The sequence below is a fragment of the Myiozetetes cayanensis genome, unplaced genomic scaffold, assembly GCF_022539395.1.
Source record: "Myiozetetes cayanensis isolate MyiCay16 unplaced genomic scaffold, myiCay2020 scf1, whole genome shotgun sequence".
Classification (NCBI taxonomy): Eukaryota; Metazoa; Chordata; class Aves; order Passeriformes; family Tyrannidae; genus Myiozetetes; species Myiozetetes cayanensis.
In genome coordinates this window covers 25,672,076-25,690,753 of record NW_026086604.1, presented here as the reverse complement: position 1 = coordinate 25,690,753, position 18,678 = coordinate 25,672,076, and positions in this window count along the sequence as shown.

The window sequence follows — 18,678 nt, the reverse complement described above, 5'->3', positions numbered from 1 at the left end:
TTTTTTTTTTTTTTCTTTCTTTGGAGCTACAGAAGTCTCTCACTCCAACAACTGTGCTGACTAATTGAAGCTCTTCATGTTGCATGGTTTGAATACTTTCTGACTCTAAGCATCACCTGCAGGCCTAAGTGCTATGTATTCTCCCTGAATAATTACACCTCTAAAATGGGAGTTATAGATCTAATAAATTGGGGCTTAAAGCTCTGAAGCAAACCAAGAGGAAGGAAGTAAATACCTTACAGAATCATAGGATGGCTGAGGTTGAATGGGATCTCTGGGGATCATCTGGTTCAATGGTTCTGCTCAAGCAGGGCCAGCTAGAGCATGTTGCCCAGGACCATGCCCAAATGGCATTTGAACATCTCCAAGAATGATTAAAAAATTACTCTTAAATTAATAAAATATCAGTGACCTAGATATTAAAATTTTAAAGCCATATTGACTGTGATACTCTGTGACTACTAGGTAATAAGACTTTCTCAGAAATAGTAATCTCAGTGGTTCCTGTACAGCCTAAATAGCATCCAGGCTGGTAGGTGACAGAGAATGTGAACTAATGCCTGGAAATGCCTCTGAACTTCTAGCCACTACTGCAGTAAAGAAACTTCATATCTCATGCTCTACCTTTGGGGTGGGTTATTATTTTGACACAGTCTTTTTAAGAGTTTTGGGAATGCCCATTTAGACGCAAAGGAGCTTTTATAACATCAGACTGTGGAAACACCAACTCCATAAATAGTAGTTAACAGCAAAGGCAACCAACATCAGCCATATATTTATCATCTTGTTTCCATGAGGCTGTTTACCTGGAATGGTGCCAGTGCCATATGTTTGCCTTTGCTGAGTATGAACAACTACTGTATTCAGCCAAACAATGCAAGCTCTCTTTCCTAAGTCATATACATGGTGTACAGGAAGAGCCTGTGGTATGTCTTACCTGTGTGTCTACCAGGGAGCACTGTTCTTCTTTTTTCTTTTTTTCATTTTTTCATTTTTTTGCTAAGTGAGCCATCTTACAGGACTGCCTCTTAAAATCCTCACAAAAACCCCTCTCCAGTGTAAAATGATACATAGGCTTACGAATTCATATTTTGCAGTTCGACTCTAATAACATGGATAGCCTTTTCACGGGAGATATATATTAAGTCCAACCCAGAAATAAAGAAAGCAGTTTCCCTAGCATTCATGATTCATTTCCTGAATAGTAAGTTCAATTAAGATAATGGTCAATCCAGTTCTTCTTTCTGACCCTTATTATTCTTCACTCTTTGCTCATAATTGGGTCTTGCAGTTGTTCCACAACAGATTTAGAACAACACCCATTCTAACATCACACTCAGACCTGTTTTAACTGGAAAAATGTTTATGAATTCTTAATGAAAAACAAGAAATCACTTGGGTCATGGAACCAATGTTCCACTACGCGTCATTGTGTTATTGTCAAGTAGGCAGCTCTGATTGAAGGGAAATTCATGTAGAAGAAGAAAAAAGACAACTAGTGTGCTAATTTGAAGTTATTGTAAGATACTCAGCCAGCTCTTTACTGGAGAAAGAGAAGTACGTTCACTTGCAAACTGTTCATTTTGCACAGTTTGTGATCTTGTCTGGCACTTGTCTGCCAACTCCATGTGTTAGAACATTTTATGATTTTTCCATTGCTATTTCTAAGGCTTGGATGTGTCCTAGATTGACATGGGTGGGTAGACATGATTAGAGATGGAAGATAAGATAATAATGGCCTGCATGAAGCCAGCAATATTTATAGAAGTCCAGATAGTTTATAGAAGAGTATCACTCACTAAATGACAGCTTTAGGATTTTCTGACTCTTCAAAGAAAAGCCATGCAAGCAACAGCTGTGTCAAATCTAATATCATAGAAACAAGCAGTGATGAAAGTACAGGCAGTAGCTTTACTGAAAAATTCCCATGGACCCTCTAATATCAGCCACTTCCTCTTCCAAACCACAGCATCCCACACAGTCATGTAGCACCTGTTGACAGTTGCTTACATTGAGAGTCTGGTATATTTTAAGTGTATTTGGGAACTGGATGCTTCACTGCTGTTCCTCCTTCTGTATGATTGTAAAGGGCTGTGCTGCCCTGATGCCATCAATAGCTCACTCAGGCCATGAGGCTTCCCAGCCACCAACTTCCTAAAGGCACAAGCACAAAATTCTTCAGGGATCCCTGACTAATTTTAGACCACAAGTTTTGCTTTTGTTTTTTACCCAAACCACAAAACAAAGCCATGCTGGGTATGTCCCTAGCCCAGTGTGGATTACAGTGTAGTGATTCCACAAGTTCTCATGTTCATCCAACATGGAGCTCTTCAGGATGCTCACTTTGTTCAGAGCTCAAAGCAGCACAGCTATGTTGCCTGAGCTGATGGACCAAGATGCTCAGCAGGGCTCAGTGATAAGAGGGTGTAGCTGTGTTGCTCCTAATCCCAGAATTAATCCATTTTGTCCAGTGAGAATGTCGATGCACTCCATCATATTAAGCAGTAAAAAGATATTCTCAGGCCGTTTAGAACAAGGCAATGTGTAAGCTTTGTCTTCATAATCTGATATGGTATTAGCCATATGGTATTGCTCTTTCAAACTCACACTCTGGAACAGCAAAAAAATACATTGACACCATATGCAATAAATAAGTAACTAGAACAAACAGATGAATATTAACTACAGATTTTTCCTAAGGGGTAGGTTTTAATGAGTTTTGTAACATCACTCAGTGTTCAAAGATGTGGCAAATTTGCATCAAATTACTGGTCTAGGAATTTCTGTCTAGGAAGCCCCAAGATCAGACAGGGGAAAAGACTGTGTGCCATTTGGGTACCTGGGACCAGTGATGACAGAGACAGAAATCTTCCTCTGTCTGTAGTGCTGCACAATGTGTCTCTCAGAAGCACGACAGACACACCAAGGCTGACAGGTGACACAGAAGGCAGAGTTAGGCTCTCTCTCCTGGGCACTGATTTACTAACCCCAAGGCCAGGTGCAAAGGGTAAGGACCCTCACTTCAGTGAAGTGTGGGGACTCCACCTGCAGGGTTCATCAGTATAAGAACTGGAGCCCAAGACCAGCGAAGGATCCTCTTTGCTCATCCAGTGCCACCCCACCTAGAGAGGAAAAGGCAAGCTGGGGTAATGACTCATTGCTCCACAGCTGGGCCTCCAGAAGGAGTCCAGTGCACCAAAGCAGGGAAGCACTGTGGAAGCAGACTGCCCTTTCCAAAGCAAATGAGGATGGATAGCCAATAATAATGGTTTTCCAAAACAGAATACTTTCTTGGAGTTACTCAAAGATAATTCCTCTTTCCTTTGCTTAAATTCCTCTTCAACCAGCTGACTTGAACTTGATTCAAGAGGAACATGAGCCTGTTTAATTGGATGTTACATCAGGTGATGCAGGGTATTGTAATTTGGATGGTGCATATCTTCACCACTTTATTAGCTGTATTTCTTTCAAAAGTCACTATTAATAGTCTAATTGCATTATTCTCAAATGACAGTCTTAAATAATATATTCCTTGAGTTAAAATCAATACCTAAGTGACTGTAGATATTTGCACTGCACACGTGTTTTGGTTGTTTTAGTGATTAATAATCATGCTTTAAAAAGGGAGGTAAAAATAATAAACATAATAAGAGCAGCATTTTGCAGGAAGAAAAGAAGAAAAACAAGGCTTGAAAAAATACCATCCTCACTCAGAAAATGTTCTTGGGAGACATTTAAAAGGATAGCATTTTGCAGATCAGCTTAAAAGAGGGTGGTAAATATAATTTCCTCCTACTCTCTGTAGAAGTGCATCAGACTTAAATATTTTCTGACTAGTAATGGAAATCATACCCAAACTGCATTTTGAAACTGAAAATTTAAAATTATTTTTAGTCATAAACAAGCATCAATTAATGATAATGCCTACAGATACAAAATGCAGTAATCCCAGAATGAATAAAATGCCCTACTGTGACTTCTTAAATGTCACCTTCTGCTCTGCGTTTCCTAATGTTCTCTCACTGGAGAAGAACTCATCACATCATCAAGGGTATGGGGGAAGCAGTACAAGAAATTAAGGCCTGATCATGAAAACTCTGATGTGACTAATCATTGACATGAGTAATCCCATCCATCAATTGAAATTTAATTGGTTTCCCACACTCACTGCACAGGAAAGGCCATTCTCCTTCCGTGGAGTTTGGAGGCTGAATACCTGAAAGATCAGGTGTCCTGTTCCTTTCAGTTTCAGTATAAGGATTTATCCTAAGGAATAGTGGAAAGGGGATAGGATGGAGGAATTACCTGTAGTAAAGGTGGCTAGATATTCTTAATTTTTCCCCCAGCTACGCAGAGGTTTCCCAAAGAAGTGAATGTGATACAAGGACTGCACTACTGCCATTAGCATATCACTTGCATGGAGGGCTATTTTCAGGCCTTGTACTCCAGGTGCCACTTTTAAGTTGACAACCACTGTAGTAACTAAGGGATGAGAAAGCCATCAGTGGTGCAAGCTCCTGCTTCTCAAGGCTACCACAGTGCCCTGTAGAGTCAATACGAAGGTCACCCATGAAGCACTGCATAACAGATGGTTTCTGCATGGCCTCAACCTCCATACTTGGACCTTGACTTTCCAAATATCCTGCATGCTCACTGTCTAGCAGGTAATGGGATAAATGTAGCCTGGCTGAAATTGTTTTCTCCATCTGCCACTCCAGAGATGGCTACTGTCTGAACAGGAGTAAGCAGGGCTGGTGGGACTGTTCATGTGAAGAAAGCTGAGCATGCTCTTAAGTGACCTGCAGGATCCAGCTCTTAATTTCTGTTGGGTGAAATTCTATTTCCATCTAGCTATCTAATCCTTGTAAAGTCTCCAGGTAAATGGAAATGTCAGATCATTCCCATGTGAAAATCCGTTATTATTCCTCAGAGGATATTGCAAGAACTGAGCAGCTATCTAGGTTAAAGGAAGAAAGGGGACTGTGAAAATATTTCTGCCTTTCAGAAAGAAAAATAGCAAACAGAAAGAAAAATAGCTGGAAAAAAGTCTAAGCTTGGGGAATATTAGGTTATTTTAATTTTGAGGAATAATTATGTCAGTGCAATAATGACCTGCTTTGCCATGCAATAATCATACTGTGTTTAATAAAATTACATGATAATAACAAAATACACGAATAATGTTTTGTTAGACCCTGGGCCTCATATCTAACTACTGCAGTGTATCTGGCTGCATGATAAATGCCAACCCCAATTCATGAGAAGGAAAAGTCTGCCTTTCTTCAGCATTTTATGCTTTCAGTAATATAAATCTTTGAAAAACTGTTTATTTTTGCCATTCAGAGACCATTTGTCTTAGAGTGGATATGAAACAGAAAAACAATATACCAATTATCACCCAAAACAAATAATCTACATCAAGCCAATCAAAATATTTTGTATTACTTTGTCTTCAACGCTTTTCACTTTGATCAAAACTGTACCTTTTGAAGTGTTCACTACTCAGAGCAGGGAAAAATTGGGTCATATGTCTGCTCCAGTAAAAAATACTGTGCATTTCAGACACCACAGATTTGCTTATGGTTGCTTACAGGAACTAGAGATTCCCCCCAGGGTTGAAAAAAAAGCTTTATTAAAAGATGTTTCAAGGACTCAAATGAAACTAATTGCCCAAGAGGGACAGGGAGGCAAGTAAAAAGTAGGCCTGTCATAGGCAGCCATCACTCCTAGTCATTGCAGTCCTGGTGACTGAAGAGCTAATGACACCAGACTCAGGAAAGTCAGTGCCTGCAAGCTTGATTAGGTAAGACAGCAAGTCTAATCTGCATTTAATGAAAGATTCAGGAATAACTTTAAGAGCCCGACTCTATGGTAGCAGGGTGTTGACAGAATTAGGTACATGCTCTATGCATATCTTGTGACCTAGCTAATTACAGGTTTCTGAAAAAGTTACTACACTTCTTCAATCCAGTTTCAAAATTTGTTGTCTGCTTGTTCTGCCGGCTAAGGTTTAGCATTTTGTTGAAACTTATGCTACCATGAAAGCAGAAGCTGGAAAACAATGAAAGAAAAAGCAAAACTGACTAAACCTGTTATTTCTGCAGTGCAGTGTAGGCAGACAGATATTTATGCCTCCATGGAGCCTCAGTGTTATTAGTGTGTATTCACAGAGATCAATAGGAGGATTTTTACCTATGTTGGTCTGAGTGCTGAAAACATACAAGTAAATGCAAAGAAAGAAAACTAATCAACTATAAAAAAAAGATTAGGACATCTTCATTCTTTTTAATCCTGATAATATTTTCTTTAAGATAGGAAAGGATGACAATTTGCTTTAAAGAGGTGATTCTCAGATATATTACTTTTAATTTAGAAATAATTTGTGAATGTTTGCAGCACTGCAAAATGTCACAAAGGAAAAACTATATTGACTTGCACAGCCTGCAGTAACACCATCAAGGTATCAGTTCTTCTTGAACTCTGAAAACCAGCATATTCCCTTTGACTTAACAGGGAAAACTTCCTGAGGCATATCTAAAGGTGACTGTATGCCAAGTTTCCAGTAGGGAAGTGATGTATGTGTTCAAGAGACAGATAATTGTCACTCACTTTTCAGGCCTTGTGTTTCAATGCCTTGGTGTTTCTGTCACTGAAATGTATGTGCAGAATTCATTCAGCAGGTACCTACCACCTCTCAGTGTAGATTCCCATCTCATGTTCCATGTCTTGAGAATACAGAGCCTGGGATAACCAGGGCACTGTGAAACAGGAATCACACTCCATGTGACAAGAAAAAAGGCCACTGCCCAAATAACATAGTCGCAACCTACTGAGTAGCTAGGGGATGGCAACTTGCTCCTTTTGTCATGCTTAACAGTTTAAGATTCTGGGATTTTTTCTGTTTCTCTGTGGCTCTTTGTTTTCATGTCTAAGTTTCTTCAGTGCTCTGGACAGCAGTGTGGCTAAAAACAAAGCATTTGGAACTATTACCTGCATTTTACAATGGAGTAAATAAAGGCAAGCACAGAAATAAAAGTGATCTCCAAAGTCATACTCTCTACAATCAGAAAAAAGCACCCAAGCCTCATACGTTAACTAACGAGACTATTTTTACTTCCCAGCATTAAGAAATGAGCTCCTGATTGCAAGAGCAATAGAGATGTGCTTGAGAGAATGAGGGCTCTCAGCCCTTTGAAGCAGTCAAGGGAATCTGGGTTAGACCCAGACAGTAGCACCAATGCTCAGGCGGCCTCTGGTTAAACAGTCAGCTTTGCACCACAGAGCTTTCCTTCTCCATGCTGCTGTATATACCACCAACCTTGTGAAGACTATGACTCAAGATCTCTACAGACTTATAAGATTGAAAATATCCTCAACAGCTTCAGCTCTTGTGAGGCATTTTAAGATGTAAGTGAAACCTGCTGCAACAAGCCCAGTCGGGATATGCAGAACTGAAAAAAAGTGGCACACTCTGCAGTATTTCTGTTATAAATCCTCTGTTCCAAGGGACTGAAATGCAACTGTAATTAATCACTGCAGGATGGAGCTAGGCAAGAAAACGTTCCAGACAAGCACATACTATTTTTCTTTCAGCAAAACTGAAAATATTGCACGTGTATGTGAAGCACCGGGCAGTTTACTCCAGGGCCTTGAGATTATTTCATTTTCCATGTAATAAAAATAGATTTAACAGCAAAAACTGGCATACCGTGAGGTTTTGTAGCAATGGAATTTCACCAGATAAAAATGCTACGACCAAATTAGAGCCTGTCTACCTCTGTTCCCATGTCTCAATCAAAGGTCCTTTATTTAGCCCTTCCCCCAGTTCTGCAGGGGTTTTTTGCACACAAAAGCTAAGCTTTTTCTCATGACCATAAACTAAGACAGTGCCACAGAGTTTCTTTACAGAGAGCCATTTGTGGCTCTCAGTGAGTTTGGGCTTTAAAATGTGGTCCAGGAAATTCATGCACCTTCAAATCTATTTTATGACTGAGGCTCTGCGTCTGCTCCAAATCCTTCTGGTGGAAGGATTTCTGGTGAAAGCTGTGCTCTCAACAATGTCTGGCAATGTTTTTTTCTGTGCTTTTTTCCCACCTGCCCTTACTGGTCATCTGTGAGTCCTACATGCAGAGTATCTAGTTAAATCTCCTACAACCACAGCACCAAAAGAAAGAAGGGAGGAAAAGAGGTATTGTGCAGGTAGTTCAAACGTGTTTTCCAAGTGGATGGCAGGCAAAAGTAGATTTTGTTCTTAGTTTTTCTGGCTATAGAAAATCTGTGGGATGGCAAAATCACTGATGGCAAAATAACCATGAGAAAAATGTCACCCAGATGGTGTAATCGTAAGAAGCACTCGATCTGTTGTATGGCACATAATCAGATGCTGTGGAAAAAGATGATGGTTGACTTTGTCATTATTTATAGCATGTGAAGATAGACCCGGGAACTGAAGCAACCCTGACCTCTGATAAGTGCTGCACACTGTGGAGACCAGCAGCTGTAATCATGCACCAGCAAATCTTCTGTCACTGTTTTTGTACTCTTTGTTTCATTTCATAGAGATGAAACACCACAAGCCATGTTCCTTATCCCTTTTTTTGGATAAAACTCAAGTTGTTTTTTTCCAAAGATTTGTAACATCCAATGAAAACTCAGTCATTCATATTTTATCCATTCAAACTGAATGGCTTGTTCTAACTGGGACTGTATTACAGTGTCACTCCTAATGCTTTCTTATGATAAAATATTTTAAATAATTATCTACAAGCATGTGCTGAAGAAAGCTTGGAGTTTATAAAATTTAAAGGGACATTATACATTTTATATCTTTTTTTTTCAGCTTAATGTTCCACACCTAGAGTTATTATAGGCTAGGCCATGGTTACATCATCACACAGAAAGAAATAAAAGAGCAACATACACTAGAGAGGTACAAGTCCAAATTTCTAAATATGTCAGTAATAAAATGAAAGTTCTTGAATACAGCAAACAAAGCACAGAGGAACCAACTAGAGAAAAGAGATGGCAGTAATGGCATTACTTTCTCTGAGTAACTCATAGGAAATTTTCTACGCTGAGATTATTCTTTTTGGCCATAAAGATAAAACGTTATCAGGACACTAACTTTCAACAGTTTCTCAGTACTTGAGGGTGATAATCCCAGAAATCAAAAACAAAAGTATAAAGGAAGTTAATATGCTATCAATTTTTAAGAGGTAGCCATTGATTCAAGTAGGTAATCTGTTCTAAACGCAGATAGCATTACATTGCCCAATGTGTTGAGCTGATACCAAAATAGGTAATTCAACATTGAAAGTAGCTTCTTTTTTTTCCATGCTTCTTGTCCTTATCTTTTATAAAATGCACGAGCTGGAGTAACTGCTTCACTGGAGTTTGGTCAACAGCAGTGGAGTCTTGTACCCTGTGCTGGAAGTTACTAACTTAAATGCAATAAAAAAGTAGAAATACAGTAAGATAGGAAAAAAATATTATCTGTTGCCCAAATAGACAATATAAACTTTTTTTTTTCTTGTCTTACTGTTTTTCAGTCCCTTCTTTATCGCTCTAGACCAATATCTGTACTAGCATTCAACATTAATTCAGATCTATGGTGGCAATTCTTGAGGTGGGATGAGGCTTGAGATGCTAATCAAGAATTCATTAAAGTAGATTTGTATCCTCACCCTGCATGAACATGGAGAGAGGTTTAGCTCCTGCTGTCTTGCAGTGAACATAAAATCAATTTCTTACATTACCCTTTCCCCCCAGAATACCATTCAGATTTCACGGAGAGGGAAGCTTTCCAAGATAAGGTTTAGTACTTTCCACTAGTACTACACTAACTTAACACCAGTTTCCAGGCTTTCATTTGAATGTAGCAAAAAGCTGTGGTGGGAGTAAATTACTCTCTGTAAAACTGAACATGATGAGGCATGTGAGGGCTTTTAAAAGGGCTTTGAATCATCTTAGTCATCTTCACACTTTCCCCACTGTTTGGCAAATGGTACAAGACGTCTCGTTTTTAAAGGTCTGTTGCAGGCTGCCTGGTGTTGCTTGTGACTCAGCCTCCTTTTTGCAGACAGGTTTTTTTCCAGCCTACACACCAGGGAGGCAGTGAAACAACTTCAGTTCGCTCAGTTTCTGAGACCTGAAGTCAAGTGGCAATTTTCAGAAAGGTACTACTGCAGAAATCATTAAAATTTCAGGTATATTGCCAAGGACTTGTTTCATTTTGCTACAGAAAAAAAGAATCAAAAACCCACATCAAAACAAAACCAACCCCCAACCAAGTAATAAAAAGTCAACCAGCCTGAATTTGCCTGTATTTCTCTCTATTTATCTTTCACATGCAGCAGTGGTGAGAATGATTGTTAGAACAAGTAGCTGTAGAAACCGCAATCATCAGGATGAGAACTGCCCAACAGCATCTCAAGGTATAGCAACTTTACTCACAGCATCAAAGTATTCTAAAAAATAAAACTTATTTTGTGAGGTTTTTTTCTCTGTCAATATTTTTGCAAGTAAAATTCCAAATCAGAAACCATTACGTAAGGGTTGAATGTATGGAGCATTTTATCAGTCCAGGCAATCAGCTCTGTAGTGATCATAATGCTTTCTTCTTTTAAGAACAAGGGAAAAGTTATGTTCTTTGGATGCTTCAAACGAAGAAGATTTTCTGATTATAAGCAAAATGAATGAATATAAAACATTTGGAGCAATTTTGGTCTGGTTATAAACAAAAGTATCGCTCAATGGATTACTGTGAATTTGTTGGGATACATTTATCCATGATAACATTCTGGAAGTACATATATGTTTGACTGTGCTAATGTTTCATTCTGGTTTTGCTAGATGGAGGTACAGACATGCAATATTTTCTGAAGCTAGTGTGGGATATACCAGAATGGGGACTGAGACACTGTCTCCATGGTTAATCACAGTAGGAAACTGCTGCAAGTCGCAGGAGTGAGAGGGAAGTGCTGTATTTTAATGACAGGGATTGTATTCAGCTTCAGAATTAAACAGAGCTGCTATTGCAATTTTCTAAAGAATAGCATTCATAGTGTTATATTCATTTACCAAAATTGACAATTACAGCATACCTACGTTTCGTGATACTGTCAGTGCAACTTTTCTTCTTTGACTTAGCACATAAAAGAAGATATACATGCCCATCCTGCAGTTGCTTACCATATAATTGTAAGTCTTATGTAAATCAGCACAAAAATGTCTGCTTCTAGAAATGGAATAATCATGGAAAGAAATTAACAGCACTACAGATTTCAGCATGAAAAAACAGAAAGAGTATTAAATAAGTGCAAGTTTTTCTAGTGTCAGACAAATTAAGTGTTTTGTTGTTTGTTTTTTTTTTTAAATTCCTAATGTATTAAGCATTCATATAAATATTCTTCAGATATTTTAAAATTTTGTCAGATGTACTAGATCATGAGTTACACTTTTGGGTCCCAGTCTGGAGTTTTTATTATTCTTTTTATTGACCTCGGGAAGCCTATTATCTCTTTTAGGCAGTCTCTACAAAACTCAGCCTCACAATCAAATTAACTTCTTTTGTCCTGTTTTGAAATGCAGAACATTTACATCCTAAAGACAGCTATCCTGAGGTAATCTACCAGTCATCAGACCCTCTACACCCATTTTCTTTGGGAGTTGAGAAGGGTGAAAAGGAAGTTATTTGCTTTCTGGAGACTGATTCTCCCTGAGCTTTTCATGCACACAGTATGGGCCATACCTTGCCACCTTCCATCAGGCGGAACAAAAGCAGATGTGGGAGAGCTCTGTTGCAGAACTATGGCACAATATAAACTCAGCTAATCTCTAGTCTGGATCCTGGACCAGGATTATGTTTTGACAGATCTATGAGATCTGATCCATGAGACTGCACAAAGCATTTTGTGGGAGAAGGAAGGAACACCCCCCTAAAAAAATTCAGATGACTGTATACTGCCATTTCACTTCATTAACACATGGTTGACTAAACAGACAGTCCCAAATGGCTCCAGGGTTTTTTCACCCAACAACTAATCCTTTTGGGAAATATAATAGCAAGAGACATTAATATATGGCAACACTCCAGGCACAGTCACTCCTCGGGCATGGGCATGGTGGCTTCTACTCAGGGAAAAAGGTGTCACTGGGTAGCAAAGAGATGATTTTGCCAGGTCTCTGCTATCTGAGAATTCCCTCAAGGGATTTCACAAGTAACTGATTGGTCCCTTTGAGTCTCTTGAGGACAGAAAGAGAATGTCATAACCATGGGCACGTCTTTGCAGAATTTATTTGGAGAAAAGTCTGCCGTGCTTTGCAGGTATTGCTCGTTAGTGATACAATTCCTAACAGGAGCTGGTGCTCAGCCATGAGAGCTGAATTCACAAATCAGGAACTATAAATCACATGAACAAAACATTGTCATTAAATGAAGGTCTGACAATATTGTAGCTTCATCTTTCAAGACAATTGCCTTTCAACATATATTACAGGCTGGCCATTCCATTAAAAATTGGTACTTGCCAAGTTCTGTAAGAACAAAAAAGCTACTTCTCATCTCTCAGAAGACATCAAATATTTATTGAGTTCTTCATTTACTTAGCCACCCACAGAGAACCACATACAGGAGATCTTAGTCGCTGGTTTGACCTTGACTGTTTAATGAGATGTATAATGATGCTATTGCAGCAAACAGAGCCTGGCAGGACAAATGCAAGCAGACACTGCACTAAGATCTCTCATCTTCTACCAAAGCAACACTGGGGAAAAAAAAGGTAATATTAGATGAAGGATACAAATCACAGCATGCAGGATCAACATATGGTGGCACCAAGTATCAGATGCCAAAAGGAGAACTAATGCCTATTTCATGCCATAGTTTTTTCTGTGAGAGATTTAGGAAACCCGCATGTTGTATAGCAGCTGGTAGCAGCAAATTTGGTATTGCTCAAAATGAAAGGTATTTGAATAACTTCTTCCCTTTTCTTGTATATTTACTACTCTCTCTATATATAAATATGTGCAAAACAAGTATATTTCAGTCACAAAATAGACATTTTCAATGCTTTTTTTAGAAGTAATGAGTGTTTGTCTAAGGGTTATATGGCAGTGAAGGAATAAAGCCCTTTCCAAAAGTCTTCCAAAAGCAGCAGGCAGCATTACACGTCCATTAAGCTTGACAAGACATAAAGCTTCAAGATATATCTCCTGCTCAGAAGATAAGATTGCACTGTATCCACAGCTTTCCATCTGGGGGGACTGTAAGGAAATTAAATGTAATTATATTCCCTTGAGTTTCTTTATCATACCAAGGGACAAAGTTTACAGTACACAAGTATAGAGAGGGTGGGATGCTTTGCCTACTTTCTTTTTTTAAGCTTGCTTCTTTAGTAGGAATATTGACACAATTCTGCATGTCTTCACCCCTTAGTTTTCACCCAGCCAGAGGTGAGGATGGCTGTCCCAGTTCCCTGTAAGCCTAGAGGCTTAGGGAGTCAGAGGTGCTCTACAGTGTCATATATTACACAAGCTATAATACTTTGCAAATGTTGAGGGCTTTCAATAGATGTTAATGTTAGATAGTTAAACCTTTTTGCTCTTTTTATTCACCCATAAAGATGGCCTGTGTCATGTAGATATCTTGGAAGGAGTGAATATGAATGAGGGAGGTGGAAAGGTCAACTGCTTTACAGCGCAGGTCAAAGAGACATTTTAGTGAATGAGAAGGGCTGGGTTAAAGAAAGTTCACAGTGTGATAAGGAGGAAGGGGACCAGTATCCCTGAGAGATGCAAATGTTTAAAACAAGCAATTAATAGAGATTTCCAAGACAAAAGCAAAAGTTTGTGTTTGAGAGAAAGACCAAATAACCTCTTTTTTTTTTTTTTTTCAAGAAATCTGTTTTGACTTTCAGTTTCATTAAGGAACACCTCTAATGTAGAAGTAGATCACTGATAAGTAATGGAGAAGGTGAATTCACATGTGGGCCTCCCCACCACGTGAACAACCTCAAGGCATACTGTCTAAAACAGATGAACTCTCCCACTCTATCTGGTCTCACACTTTACTAAAAACATGTTTTTAGTGGCTGGAAAGTTCACCTTCAAAGCAGAGTAGTAAACCTATCTATAGGTTATCCTTAAACTGTTGGAACTTGGCAGACTTCCTAACAGGAAGAGCACCAGGTGTAGACTGAGACTATCCCTCTTATGGGGGCTGGACATTCAGTCTTCAGCCTCTGTGTTCAGATCAGTCTTTATTCTTTCATGTTGAGCTGCTGCCCCACTACCAGGCCCCTTCTCTTTCACTTGAACATCCCCTTCCAAATCTGTTACTCACCTCTGGAAGCAGCACGTAGATTATGGACATGGTCACAGACAAGAGTTATCAAATCCTGGAATTACTGAGCTGTCTGAGGGGAGTTTTTTCCTAGGCCAGCTCCTGCTAGTGCACAATATCCACTTCAGCATGGCCGTGGGGCAATGGGGATGATTGTAGACAAGGGTCAACAACCTTCTTGCTCCTTTTGAACAGGACTGGAAGTTAACTTTTTTAAGAAGCTTCTTTCACATGTGGGCTGTCACCTCTCAGAGGCACAGACAGTACAGAGGGTAAGTGTGCACTGTATATTCTTTTTCCTTGCGTAACTCTGTAAGCCAAGGCAGGGAGTTTTGGGGTTTTTTTCTTCAAGGCCTGTATAGTTTCATGGTAACAACTTTTCAACAAGCATTATTGGAGATATAAAATTTCTTCTACGGTGGAAATTGAAAAAATATTTCCATTGTAAAAGATACTTTTGCAATTGTTTTTAATCATATTTTTTCCCGATAGCAACTTAAAACCCCAAGTGGGTTCTCTCAGCAGAATAATTGTGATCTCACTGTCATGTTACATTCACTGTGTGTATCTCCATGGACATTTTACAAACAAGCAAAAGGATACTCTGATCATATCTCTCTGTATTCAGTGGATTTATAGAGTCCTGTTATCATGCAACTGTCAAGAACTAATGGTGAAACCCACCAAAATTAGTTCCCTTAGTTAAGTTGTCCTGTGTGCAGTCTGAATAATCATCCATAGCCCAGAGTATATTGACAACATGGGGATATTCTTCTGGTTTGATAGTCCTTCATGAGATATCTGAATAACATTCTCTTGGAAAAGTTTTCTTGTTGAAATTTTTTGGTTGTCAGTCTTATGCCAAAGATCCTCTGGAGTTTTAAAGTCTAGTGATGATCAATGTGATTAGTTGCATTTTCTAATATCTATTGTACAAACCAGAAGACTCAAATTATAGTCAAGGCATGGAGTATTTCTTAAAGAAATGTCTATATTAGGCCACCTAAATTTTATTATGTCTTCAGTTTATATGTTCTTGACTTCGAATTATGCATTTCACCAAAAAATATAGACACAGTTGCCACTTTTTAAAGCAGTAAAATGGTGCAGAGAATAAGATATATCACTGGCAAAGCATGGTTGCAAATCGGGCTTCCCTTCTTGAGGAATTCAGAAAGACAAGCAAAGGTTTTATGGCTTGGCCATTCTTTGACTTTTACAACCACACAGAGATAAAGAAAACAGTTACACTGACATTGCAACGGATAATGATAATTACTTCCCCTTCTAGTTCTTGTGGGGCAGAATATCCCTAAGGTTTGAAACTTGGGGAAGAATGACATGGAGGATTCCTGTTAGTAACACACAAGAGGCAGAGGGGTTTTTTTCTGGGTTTGCAGGTGCAGTTGTAGGAGTTTTGTTAATTCCATGCATTTCCAGGAATAGGAAGCTTTTGGCATATGCTTCTTATAGGAGAGACAAGGGATACACTCAACACGGGCAGCTGACCTCGAGGACCCTCTTCCCCCTCCTGCTCTGACATAAAGACAAAAGGTTTCAGGGTTTCTGAAAGTGTTTCAATTTCAAGGGCCTAACCCCTCGACAGAGGAAAGAGGCCAAGAAGGCTGTAACTGCTTTTCTCTAGGCAGTCATGAAGGAGTTGGATTCTGTTTGGAAGGTTGGCTACCAGAAACTCAGAGGATCTAGCCATCCCGTTTAATTTACGTTACTCAGCAATGCATAAATTACAAAGCATCGTACCTCATTCCTCTTTTTGTCCTAAATTGCCCACACCTTTTCACATATTTCAACTGACTTCCTAGAGCCCCACATGAAATAGGGAAAGAGAAGATTATAGGCTGGCTTTCCACAGGAGAATAGAGTAACATATGACTTGCTGAGCTCTAAGAACATGTAAGGACGTATCAGATAATAATTGCATATTTGAATGTTTCCATGAGAACATCTCACCCCAGCTGATCCAGAATCCTTCCTTTGGGGAACAAAAGGTTTGAACCTTCTACAGGATGAAAGAAATTGAGCACTAGGGCAAAGTAGTGAGTAAGTCAGCACATTTTCGTCAACCTACAGCAAACTGAAAAAACGTCTGTATTGTGAATTTCATTTGGAGAAGAAATTAAGGAAAACCAGAAACCTCTTAAAAAAATAAAATTGACCAAAGTGAAACCTATGCCTTTTTAGTGCTTCAGTTTATTATTTAAAAAGGTTTCATAAATTGTGACATTCTTCATAGCTGTTAATTCCCTGCATCCTGCTGCTCTTTACTTCCCAAGCTAGTTCTATTGCTGGGTTAAACAGAAAGATATCTTAGAGGAAGCACTGCTTTGCACGAGTGAGTCACAAGCTGCAATTGCTAAAAAGAGTGCCACAATTTATTCCTCTTCTTAAATGTTAACTGACTTGTATCCTTTTGATCAAACTGCTGCTGGAAATCTCCTCTTGTGGGCCATCATTAACACTTGTCATCTTCTTGTGTGTTTCCTGTGATGTTATTACGAGCAATAATCACTGAATTAGGAAACCAAATGCATTTTTGAGGGAATGAAGGACATTCAGGGTGACTTTTGCTTAGTGAATAAACTGATTCCAGGTAACAGCAAAAATTTAATGTGATTTTAGATAAAGCTGGAAGTTCAAAGTCCAGGGCTTTCTGTTGTAGGGGATGTAGAAACAGCCTGTCAAGAAAGGAACAGACTGATTTAGTGAGGCACTCTTGGAAACAACAAAGTTAATGTCATTCCATCTCTCTAGGTCATGAATCATAGAATGGTTTGGGTTCTAAAGGACCTTGAAAATCATCCAGTTCCAACTCCCTGCCATGGGCAGGGACACGTTCCCCTATATCGGGTTGCTCAGGGTCCCATCCGACCTGGCCTTGAACATTTTCAGGGATGGGGCATTCACAACTTTTCTGAGCAACCTGTGCCAGTGCCTCGCCACCTTCACAGGAAAGAATTTCTTCCTAATATCTAATCTGAACCTGCTCTCTAATTTTGAAGCCATTCCTCCTTGTCCTGTCACTACATGCCCTTGTATGCAATTCCTCTCCATCTCTCTTGTAGGTCCCCTTTAGGTACTGGAAGGCTGATAATCTCAGTCACAGAAGAGGGATTAGGGATGGGCTTGCACTGACTATCCATTTATTAGGACTTTTAAAAGGAAAAAGAACCTCAAAATTACCTGCCTAACAGTACAATTAAAATAATTCTGGGTTATAGGATTGACAAAGCAGAGCTTTTTTTGGTTGTAAACATTGCAAAAACAGCCAATACACTTAGTAGAGTGGCTCTGAATACACAGCAAAGTATCAAGACACATTAAAAACACCATCCTCTCAGGCTATGTGTTTCCTTATGCCATTAATTTTTTAATCTATTTTAAATCTACCCCCTCATTGTCATACTGCAATACTTCTTCAGACAGCTTCCCATTTATAAGATGATGTCCTGAGAGCTGACATCAGTGGAAAATGGAAGCATTCACTTCTCTGCCAGATTTAGTTGCACACTGCTCCGCAACCTCTTAGAAAACATGACTTTTTTTTCCACTACAATTACTTCACTTAGTAGCTGGCATATTTTATACTATAAAATTCCTAGAATGTCAGCTTCTAGTCCTGGGATGAATTCAATATCCTTAAGAAAGAAAGAATGAAAAGTTAGTGACTTTGCAAACAGCTGAATAATAGAAAATGAAGTATGGATAACTTTGCTTATTTGACATACGTGAGAACTGAGTAAACTACCCAAATTAGAAGTGAGGAATAAACACTGCTAGAGGGGGTTCACCCTTAATGTAACCTTTGACTACATAAACCCTTTTGTGTTTCCTGCAAGGAGTCCAGCAAGTTTCCATATAAATTCCTCTGCTGACCACACTTTTGCCTCATGTTCTTCACCAGCCTTCAGAAAGTTTTAAAGATTCTTCAGATATCCTCAATCCCCAAACATCCTGCCTTCCTCCCCTCAAAGATTATTTTATATCCATCTACATTTATTTTGTGAGGAACCAGAACAAATGCACATTGCAGATGTAGTGTTCCTTATTTTAGCTAGGGCCTCCAGTAGGGATAAACGTGCAAACTGGAGCAGAGTCCCAGGAGATGGTTGTTTGCAGTTTGCCAAACAGGGCTGTGTGCAGCACGGATGATTCACTGCTGATGCCGACTGTTTCTCAAACTCAAGAGAGGAGTCAGAAATGGCATGATGGAGGAGCAGTTAAAGATAATATTCTTCTCTTTCATACAATATTTTCATATGGTACTGAATCACTTTCAGTTGTGAACAGCTGAAATGATTTGTTTGAGCTCATTTTCT